Consider the following 11,222-nt stretch of genomic DNA (forward strand, 5'->3'; position numbering starts at 1 on the left):
CGCTTATCATTTGGGTACGTATTTACATCATATTGTTCAACTTGGACTTGGCTGACCCTAAATAGTTGTGACCTTGAACAAATCACTTGATCTTCGGCTTCATCTGTAAAATAGGGATGATTACACTGCCTCCTTTGCCTGTCTCATTGGTCTGTGAGGAAGACAATATTATAATGTACTTAATAAAATGTAAGAGAGTATTAAGAATATGACCAACATTTATCCAGGGTACCAAAGTGCATTCCCAGACATTTCACCAATCCCCACACCAAAGCTGTGAGGTAGGTGTTACTTTCATCAACCTCTTGTGTAGGTAAAGAAAGCAGATCTAGAGGTGGTCCAGAATTACTGGAAACCAGGCTCTCCAACTGTAAACCTGGCATTCTTTCTTTTATCCCACCAGTTGCCAGCTTTTCAGGGTCCCAAATACAAGAAAGTAAAACTTCTCTCATCACGGGATTTTATAGGTTAAAGTCCCAATCGATGCTAGAAATTAGCAGCACTGGTGATTTTGGAGTTAAAATCAATCACCATCCGGCTTTGGATCAAAATTGAGTAGCTATGTTTCTCTGGCATAACTCAAGACTTTTTTCTCTCTGGATTTTTTTTTTTTAATTTTCTTAAGACAGAGTCTTAACTCTTTTGTTTCGGGCTAGAGTGTCATGGCCTCAGCCTACCTTATAGCAATCTCAACTCCGGGCTTGAGTGATCTTCCTGCCTTAGCGTCCAGATCCAAAAGTCTTACCACACAGATAACAACCCTTTCTTCTCACCTAATTCCAGTCACACTGACTGTGTAGTTACCCAATATTGCCTATTCTGTATGTGGGCTAGGGGCAACTTGGTGACCATGGCAGGTTACTGCCATCAAAGCACTTTTAGCCTGGGAGAGGCTGACATTCAAACCTGACCTAGGCATCACTGGAGCTAGAAAGTCAGGGAACAAAAAGGCCTCCCAACACCTAGAGGACCACAGTGCTTTAACCTGAACTTCATTCTCTGGCCAAACCCCGCAGATCTAAACTTAATAGGTGCCTTGTGTGAAACTGTCCTAATTAACATTTTGTTTCAAAGGTGAATCTTGGCTACCAGATGGCCTGGTGGGTTTCCATTCCTTAGCTTCTTAACTTGCGCCCTTCCATTTGCCATTGTTTCAGTTATTAACTATTTATTTATTTTTTTGTTTTGTTTTTTTGCAGTTTTTGGCTGGGGCGGGGTTTGAACCCACCACCTCCGGTATATGGGGCTGGCACTCTACTCCTTTGAGCCACAGGGGCTGCTCCAACTATTTATTTAGAGAGCACTTTCTATCTTAGTGCTGATGAACCAAGCCAGATTCACTCCAGGCTAGAATCTAGAAGCTTCCATTTCCTCTTAGGTATCCTATTCCTGATGCAATAGCCCAAAAGTCATGGCAGACAGTGCTGCTTCAACATTCCCTCTAGCCACATGACTGACTTAGAGCAATCTACTTTCTCTGGACCTTTATGTCCTCATCTGTCAAGGTCCATATTAAAACCTATTTTCCCAATTTCAGGGGGTGTTGTGAAATTTTTTTTTTTTTTTTAAAGACAGGCTAAAGTGCCATGGCCTCAGACTAGCTCTCAGCAACCTGAAACTCCTGGGTTTAAGGGATCCTCCTGCCTCACCGCCTGAGTAGCTGGGACTATGGATGCCTATCACAACACTTGGCTAATTTTTTCTACTTTTAATAGAGATGGGTCTTGCTCTTATTCAGGCTGGTCTTGAATTCTTGAGTTCAAGTGATCTACTGGCCTTGGCCTCCCAGAGTGCTAGGATTACAGGCGTGAATCACTGCAACTGCCAGGCCTTGCTGTGAAATTCTGTATGTTAATGCCTAGGATTCTAGAAAGGGGAGCCACTGTCATGAATCTCTTTTTCCTGTGCTAAGCCCTCTCAGGTAAAACAGGTGGAAAGCCAGGCCTGAAGCTAAGCCATTCTCTTCACCTTGCCCTTGGAGGGAACCAGCTGGTATCTGTGTTTTTCTGCACTGACAAATAAGCAGTGACTTGCCACTAGACCTAAAAGCTGGGGCAAAACAATAGCAAGGTTAGGTGTGTTTTCTTCTGATCTCTGGAGAGACAAGGAATTCCCCTCCCCAAATCCCTGGTGGTAGCAGAGAAGCTCAAGAGCAGTTGGATTTATTTGGGGCTTTTACTTTTTTGTTTTGGCCAATTTGGGAAGAAAAGAGGCAATGACCTCTTCTTTAAAAAACAAAACTAGGCAGGAAGTGTGCTGGGCCTGAGTGGCAGGGACTAAGGGTGTAATTACACGTTTTTGTTCAGCATTTTCAAGTAATTAAATCCAAAGGAAAGTGAGCCTAGCCCAGGCTTCTTGGACCGGAGGCAGACAAGAATGTGTGTGTATGTGTGTGTGTTTTGTGTGCTGGGGTGGGGAGGAGAGGCAAGAAGTGAGAAATGGGTTTGCTTTTCAGGATGAGAAGAAGCAGGTTTCTCACCTTTATTAATATTTTTACATTGCTTTCCAAAAGGTAGCCGATTATTCATCTTTTTATTCGATGCCACTGTACTCTCCTTGGTGACGTTTCTCAGCCGTGCAGCAGCCTTCCAGGCACTGGTTTCCCTTTACAGGCAATTCTCCCCCTCCTCACTTTTTCATATTCCAGCTTTATGCCTGGTCACCCACACAGTAAACCCCCTGGAAAATCCACAGCCAGCTTTCTTGCTTAAGTCTGGACCCCAGCGACCTCAAACTCCGGGGTAACAGTCTCTCCTTTTGTTTTGAACAGCTTCTGGCTTTCCCTGTACTGCTTTAAAAAACAAAATAAAACAAAACAACAACAAAAAACCCACTGCTTACCACCACTGCTCTCACCCAGCCTTCCCTGCGGCTGCCTCAGTTTCCCTTCACGATAAACAGTCTCTGCGCATACAAGCGCACCTGGTCTGCAAAGCCCAGAGTGTTCGGACTCTGGAGGCCTGCAAACTCCTCTTTCCTCCCCTCCCTTCTTCTCCACCTCCGGAGCCCTAGGTGTCCCTCTGATGTTCTTAGACGTTTTGAACTGGCAGCAAGAAAGGATTCACTGCTCACATTCTTAGGGCAAGAAACCTGACCCACCCCCAAACCATGGGCCCTAAAGAAGCTATACTTGCATTTTTCCAGGAGGGCTGGCCTCTGCTCAGCCACTACCTTCACTCTTATTTCTCCTCCCCTCCCACTCCCATCATGCCTGCAAATTACACCCCACCGCCACCATCACCACCAGCCCCCTTCACCTACTCTTCCCAAGAACAAATTGTTTATCAGAATGGGCAGCTAAGAAACCTCCTGTTTCTGGCCTCTGCTTGAGATTCATCACACTTGGGAATTGCACAAAATTTGATGATGTTGGGGCAGGGTGAGGTGTGTGTGGAGGGAGGTGCAGATGGTGGGTGCTTAAAAGGAAGGACCGATAAATTTGATACTTGGCAAGGTGATCAAATCGGGGCTACCACTATCTCTCCTTTCCTTTATTTTAGTGAGTCAGAGCAGAGGACTGAAATGTTATTTCATTCCCAATCTCTGCCCCCACCCCCACATTCTCCTCCTCTAGGTCTGCACATTTGATGCTTTAATAGCACTGACTGGCTTTTAATTCTCATTAACATTCTCAGCTGGTGTGTGTGTGTGTGTGTGTGTGTGTGCTGGGGCCTGGCAAGACACACTCAATTCGGACTGCCTGACAAATCCCTGCTTTTCATCCTTCTCTTTGAAATGACATCAAGACGGACTGGGGGGGGGGCGGTGAAGAGAGAAGGCATGGAAAAAAGGGAGGGAGGGGGAAGTAATTTATGTGCTTTTCTAAGGCAGCTAGTAAAATTCCTAAGGGAGAACAAATGCCAAAATTGACTGTCTTGGTGTATTTTAGACCTGATCGTCTGGGTGAATCATGTCAGGGCTTTGCACTGGACCTGCACCCTGGAAACTCAGAACAGGCACATAAAATATCCCTGTGGCTGGGTGGTGCCCTTCTGAAGGAAGCAGGAGATGGGTATTCGTTCTTTCCAGATTCCTCTCCATCAGGATTTTTTCACCTAATTCATTGCAAGATGGATTTTTTTTTAATTGGCACAGATAAAGGAAAGCCGAGGATAGAAAACTCCCCATAAAACATGGCCCCCAAAAGGAAGTACAAAACTCATTTGATGCAAGAGCTATCTTTACCCTGGATTTTCTCCCCCTTGCATTACAACTCTGCAGACATCAGGTTAGCAAAAGGTAATAAATAGTCCTTGCACAGCAGGGTCTGAACTAGTGAAAACAGTTTACTGAAATTAATGGGCCTCGCCTGAACCAAAACCTCCACTTTGGAATTAATGCCAGACATAGTTTTCCTGAACTCTATCCAACTGCCTAAGTGGCAGACAATTTTCATTCTATTTGTACTGGAAAGTAAAGCCCGAGCCCTTGATCTCAGTGTAGATTTTCATTAAAAAAAAAAAAAATCAGCCCAGTGAATACTATGCCAATTTACATTTTCTGCCCCTAGAAGCTCTTGTGCTTTAGGCTGTGCACGACGGTCAGAAGTTATCTGGTAAACTTTCCATTGAAAACTCCCTCCCCATCGGTGGCCTTAGAGCTTTCACCACCCCTTGAATCTGAGAGATTCAAGGAAAGCTCCAGAAACTGGCTCAGCTCTCAGTAACCATCCCCTTCCCCAAACCTCTTCGAAAGGCTGGATCTGAACAACGCTGCCTGCAAGACCTCCATTCCCCACCCTAAATGCAGCTCCAAACCATTCAACCGAAACCCACTCCTCCTCTCCCAGTACTTTGGGCAGCTACGGTTGTGGAGCTGCTTTCATTTTTAATTTTATTAATGTATTTTTATGGCAGAAAGGCGCACACACCACACGCGTTCACACCCTATGGCTGTGGGGTTAAGGCAGGTACAGCGGAGCCCCGGTGCCCTGTCTGTCAGTGTCTGACCCCAACCTGCACCCCACCCCCACCCCATTATTAATAAAAGCCCAGGCGTGGGCAGCCGGCGTTCTGGTTTTCATTGTACAGTCTACACTGGTGACACAGGACATGTGGAAAATTTTGAGAGCACTGCGGTGAATAGTGTGGAGGGGGAGCAAGGCGAGGGGGAGGGGACGAGTTACTTTTTAGCTTCCGCTAAGTACTTGGCAGCTCGCCAGGCCCGGAGGATTCTGGGAAGAGAAAACCTCCCCAGTATAAACTGCCAGCTTTAAGCAGCCCTGACAGTTCTTCTCCTTCCAAACTTGGCAGCCGTTCAAAGTGCTCTTTCATTTGAAATGCTGGAAGCCTGCCATGTGCAATGCAGATTTGCTGTGCCTGTGCGCAGAAGGAACTGATAAATGCCGTTGCAGTTGCCATGGGGACAGGAGGCTATCAGAATGGCCTTGTGATCCGCAGCCTCTCGGCGCGGCAGGCTCTCGCTCTCCCCCTCCCGCCCCTCCTCTTTCTAGTCAGTGAGATGGTGAAATAAATGTTCTGGAAAAAGGTTAACCCTCCCCGCTCTGGCTCCGAAGCTGAGACAAGGTTATCCTACCTTTAAGCACCTTCCTGCCCTTTTGCGCCTTTACTGGGAACACAGTCTCAGCCGGGGCCTGGTGGGGGAGGGGGAGTCACCCCTCCCCTCCCCCTCCCTCCTCCCCTCGCCCCGCCCTTCTTCCTGCTCCCTGGGGGTTTTCGCAAAGCTGTGTTTTTAATAGAGCTTTTCAGCAAGCCCAAGTGTAAGTCTTTGAGTCATCAAAACCCGGATGTAAACACAGCGGCCCTACATTCTGCACAGTTTGCGTGTATTTTATCTTTTTAATAATATTTAGCTGGCAACTTAAAACTGCAAGGATGCCAGGTATTTTAGCCAGTCACTTACATCATGCAGCCTCCATCTTAGGGAGAGAGGCTGCGTGTCCTTCCTGTGTTGTCTAGTTGCCTGCTCCCCACCTGAGACTGCAGGAAATCTGGGTCTTTCTGAAGGCATTTTATTGCGGCACAGGAAACTGAATCCCTCAGAAACGTTAGCTTGAAAATGAACGCGACATCAACTTGGGCAACAAAGATAGAGGATATGTCCCTGTCTGAGACAAGACACCGGGTGAACCAAGGTGAAACAGATCTGGCATTTACGCTGTGATTTCAGGTGACTGCATGAGGGTGCGCCACACTGGATCACGGCCCCCCTTTTGCACAAACTACTATTTGAAACACGTTGTGATTTAATGTACAGAAACAAAATAGTACATTCAGATTTGGTATATTTTCAGGCCTATAATGCCAACTCTCCGGGTGGCCTCTTTAATGGGGAAAAAATGAAATACTCCACTCCAGCCAAGGCCTATGGAAACCAAAGAGGTTTAGCGATTTATTTACATTGGGGGTAAAAAAGGTGAGCACTATTCCTTCTCAGTTCACTATTTCCTGAAGGTTTCCTGAACCTAAAACTTCGTTAACATCCCAGGAAGGGAATGTATTTTTCCTGTGGTTTTCAATATTTTCTGCTAAATATATTTCAGCACACTGTTTATCTAGGGTTTCAGTTTTCAGACATTTATGTACTTTTAACACCTTGAGGTGTTCCTCTGAAAAATGGTGTATGTTAATTAAAGAGGACTTTATGTGCTGGACTTTAAGGCAGTGGGGATTTCTGTTTGGATTTCTCTGTGTTTCAGCCAGAGATACAAGTCAGAGGGCTGTTTGGTTTGTGAAGCTCATTTGACAAAATGGACGCTACATGTTAAGCGCTCACACAAACCCTTGAACACCACAGAATGTTAAACCAAATGAAGTTGTTTCTTCCAAAGTGCATGGCTAACATGGAGGCCGGGACAGGAGAAAGACCGAAAATCCCCCCCAAGTTCCTGGGGTTTAGCTGCAGTTTCTTTGAACCTGCCTCCTCACTGAGTGGGTGCTCATAATTGTCATGACAGATCTGGCCAGAGCAACATATTCTGTCTCACAAGAATGTCCCGATTCCAGACTAGCCCCTTCCAAATAAATTAATCAATACAAGCCATCTGCTTCACCTTGCCAGCAGGCCCAGAGCTGAAGGGTTAGCTAAAAATGTGATTTTTAGGAGTAGTTGGCCCTTGAGACATTTCGAGATTGGTTTCGGCATGGAATTAAACTAGAGTTGGAGGCAGAAATCAGGTGATTCAGAAAGCACCTCCCCCCTTCCCCAGACAGTCCAGGCAGCTGGGTTTTTGGCTCTCACAGCTGCTAAGCTTTGGCAAGCCAAAAGCATATTTCGTGGTGGTGATTCCTTTCCCAGGTTGACGGACATGTTTCTGTACTGAGCACAAGGCATGTTTCCTGACTGTGCGTGAATCAGAGGCTGCGTTTTTAATCCAGGACTTCTGGTGACAGTTTTAAGCTGAAAGAACAAAGCATAACATGCCCCTGTCATTAAGGTCCAGAAATAAAGAATCTATTCTAAATACCTGCCACCTTTAACTCAGATATATTTATGTTTTAATCATGTTAAGAGTAGTCAACTGCCCCCAAAGGCAATGGATGCCAATGTTCATGTTTGAGATGTTATCCTTTCTCTCACTCACTGGCCCTTGTGATGTCAGCTTTGGTGAGAAGATTTACAAAAACCATTTTGGACCCTTGAGTGTCTGCCCTGATCAAAGCAAGTGTGATTCCAAATAGGCTTGGCATTATCCGTGTTCTCCCCTACTATAGAAGGGATGATAGCAGAGGGGAGTCCATGGTGTGGCCCCCCTCTACACCAGGGCTTGGAAAACAAGCTTCCCAGAAATCCATGGATTAGGAAGGCCTGTTGTGGGCCAGTTCAGGAGCAGCAGGGGGAACAACTCCCTTTTGTTTTGTTGTCTAGCATGTGACCAGAATGCTGCCAGCTAATTTTAACCCCACCAGAGTACTGCTGGAAAGGAAAGGAAAAAAAAAAAAACTATCTTGCATCTGGAGAGAGAAATGCTGTGGGCTGGATAAAAGCTTTTTCAGCCTGTGTTCCTTCCTGTTTCAGTTTCCAAACTTGAAATATCGGTAACCTGAAAAATGATGAGTTTCACCAAATTCCTGGATGTTGTGCAAGAGGACAATGAGTCTATTTCGGGTGCTGTGAGTGTGTCTAGCACAGCCCCTGGAAGCCATTGTCTTCAGGAGGGAGAATGCTCTGGGGTTTCCTGGTGCTTTCCTCGTCAGATCTCAAAGCCCCAAGGGGTGGTGTTGAGGGGTAATGGCTCCGGGAACCCTCCATGGTAACCATGTAGGCTGCACTCTGCAAAGACTGGCTGAAAAGTGGGTGATTAGGCCAGTAAAGGAGGTGGCAGTGGCGGTGGTGGCCCTGGAGGTGTTAAAAGGTGGGCGATGGGGGGTATCTGAAGTGGGCCAATAGAAGCAGGAAGAAGTAGGGAGAGAGAGGCTTTCATTATAGCTGGGCAACAGGGGTAAAAGGCTACCACCTCTGCTACTAACTTCAATATTTGAATTAATGGAGGATGATGTGGAGTTTCCCACCCTGGAGAGTGGCTTCTCAAAGCCTACCCGTGATGGTTGGTTAATTGTTGCTATCTGGCTGGCTAGCAGTTGATGCTAGTGAGAAGGTACAGAATCTCACGAAATTAAATGGTTCAACTAAGACAGCATGTAGCCAAGTGGCTGCTCCTGGCTGTTCTAGAACTAGGTAGTGAGATAGCTTGTCATTAACATGAGTGTCCATGATATGGTCCCAGAAGATAAAGTTAATGCTGCAGTACTCCCTATAACCTCAAACAGGAGAGCATGGTGGCAGTCGTTCTGACAGCTGCTGAAGGCTTCAGCTGCCCAAGAGCCATTTGCTCAGCTTTGCCCTGTCTGGCCAATTTTTATGTATTTAAAGGATCCTCATTGGTCTCCAAAGCCCCCATTTCCATCTGAATCCTCAGGCAAAGACACCATGTTTGGAAGGGCAGGGAACCCCATCTTCTGCCTCTAAATGGCTGCTGTAACTTGCCAGCAATAGTCAAGATCAGTTGGCAAATTCCTAAATTAAGGTTCTGTTTACTCTGTTGTTCCAAAGGCTTGTTTTGAACAAGATGTTGTGCTTTAATTAAAAAAGATGAGAGATCATGAGTAAGGGAAAATATTTTTGAATCTTCACCAATGTGTTTGAATTTCATTTCTTAACATTTCACAGTAGGAGAGTCAGGCTGGCCGTCACTTTTATCTGTAAAGCCACTCAGAGTGTTTTATTTTCTGTAAGTTAACAGCTGGCTATTCTGCACAGTAGAATGATAAAGGGAACCCTGAGTCAAGAATTTGTTCCTTTGCTTCTCTGTTTACAGATTTTAGCCAGCCTTCAGCTGTCATTAAGATATATCCCTCATTTACCTTTCTAGCCAGAGGATTCCTAAATATTTCATAATAGCTCCACAGCTGGAATGCAGCTGCTTGGAGTGGAGCAAACATAACTCCTGAGAGGTCAGCCGGGTGAGGGAGGGCAGGGAATCTTGGAAGGTTGGGAAAGTCCTTCTAAAGCCAGAGCTGAGGAATGAGTGGGGCCTCTGGTGTGAAGACTTTCCAGATGGTGGAAAGAAGGGTAAGTTTTTGCCCTCTGGGTAGATGCCAAAAAAATCGCTTTGGGGAGGCCAACTATTTTTAAATTGCCTTTAAAGAAAACAGCACAAATGTTTAAATTGACCTGAAAAACCCCTCCATTTTCCTTTTCCTACAATCCAAGTCTGTTCCCTTGCATATTAATCAACAGGAGCATTTGCCCACGCTTCTCCCCTCCCTCACCTCTTTTTTTATTATTATTATCTTTGGTTCAGGAAACTTTTGGAAGCTTTCCCAGGCTGGAGCTATAGAATGTTTCCAGGAAAATGCATAAGGAGTGTCTGTGTTTTGAGTTTCTCTGGAGGGGATTGAACATGTTTTTGAGAGAGACTGAGCTGGGGCAACCAGGTCTTGTGCAAGAGTCCAGCCAAGCAAGTGGGCAGAGGGTGCAGGAAAGATCTGTGACCGTCTGAAAATGCTGAAACCAAGGTGTGGTCGAGAGATCTGCCTGTTCCCCGCCTCTTTCAGCATTTTATTATCGCAGCTGCCATGATGTCAGTCTGTGAGCCGAATCACCCTGTCTCTAGGAGATGTGCTGAGAACAGCTGGGTGCCAGGGTCTGAACTTCATTCATTCTCAAGTTAGCAGCACTTGTAATTTCTGCCAGAAGAATATTCCAAGATATAGATGGAGAAGTGCAGGGAGTCAGTACTTACGCAGCAGGCAGGAACCCCACCCAGGCACGGAGTGCAATGGACAAAAAGTATCTTTGGGCTGTCGTGGCCAAGGGTGTTGCCAGCCGCCCAGCCCAGAGGCCTGGGAGCCCAGGAGCACACACAAAGCTGCATGCATGCTTGTTTCAGAAACAGACACAAAACCAGAAAGCAATCGAGGAAGTGTACATACCAAGACCACTCAAGACCAAAGGACAATGGGGACCCTCAGGACCCATCACTGAGGCATAGATGTTACTCTTAAAAGTTGTTTCCTAGAAATACACTCCATTCAGATTGGTTCATGGGCAAAGGAGACAGAAATAGCTCCATGGGGCAGCGCCTGTGGCTCAAAGGGGTAGGGCACCGGCCCCATATGCTGGAGGTGGCGGGTTCAAACCCAGCCCCGGCCAAAAAACTGCAAAAAAAGAAAGAAACAAAGAAAGAAATAGCTCCATGAGGAGGCCGCCCTGGGGAGGATAGAGCTGCCAGCCACTCTCCAGTGGGGAGGCTAGCCCACCCTCTGTGGCTGGGAGGACCTCTGGAGAGGAGGGAATAATCAGAGGCTTGTGGGTCTGGAAACTACAGTTCTCCATTCTCCTTGCCACATTAGTTTGCAATCCCTTAACGAGTAACACTGTCAGGGTTCCGGCAGTAAAATTTTCTCTTTCCACCCAGGGACACACACATTCCAGAAAGCATCTCCCCACAGCAGGTTCAGAAGATGCTTAACAGTGCAGACTTTGGAATATTAATAGCAATGATGACAGGCACAGCTGACATGTGTCCAGCACCTCTTGTGTGTTGGTTATGGTGCTGTTTTTATGCATTATCTCTTCTAATCCACACTTTAAAAAGTGGCTTCAGTTACTCCTCATTTTATAGATGAAAACCTAACGCTCAGAGAGGCTAAACAACTTGTCTGAGGAGACACAGCTAGTTAGTAGTGGCCAAAGTGAAGTTTGAACTCAGGAATTTCCTGGCTCTGGAGTCCTCAACAGACAGATCTGGGTTCATGAGA

This window comes from Otolemur garnettii, unplaced genomic scaffold, assembly GCF_000181295.1.
Source record: "Otolemur garnettii isolate 467f Iridium unplaced genomic scaffold, OtoGar3 scaffold00020, whole genome shotgun sequence".
Lineage (NCBI taxonomy): Eukaryota > Metazoa > Chordata > Mammalia > Primates > Galagidae > Otolemur > Otolemur garnettii.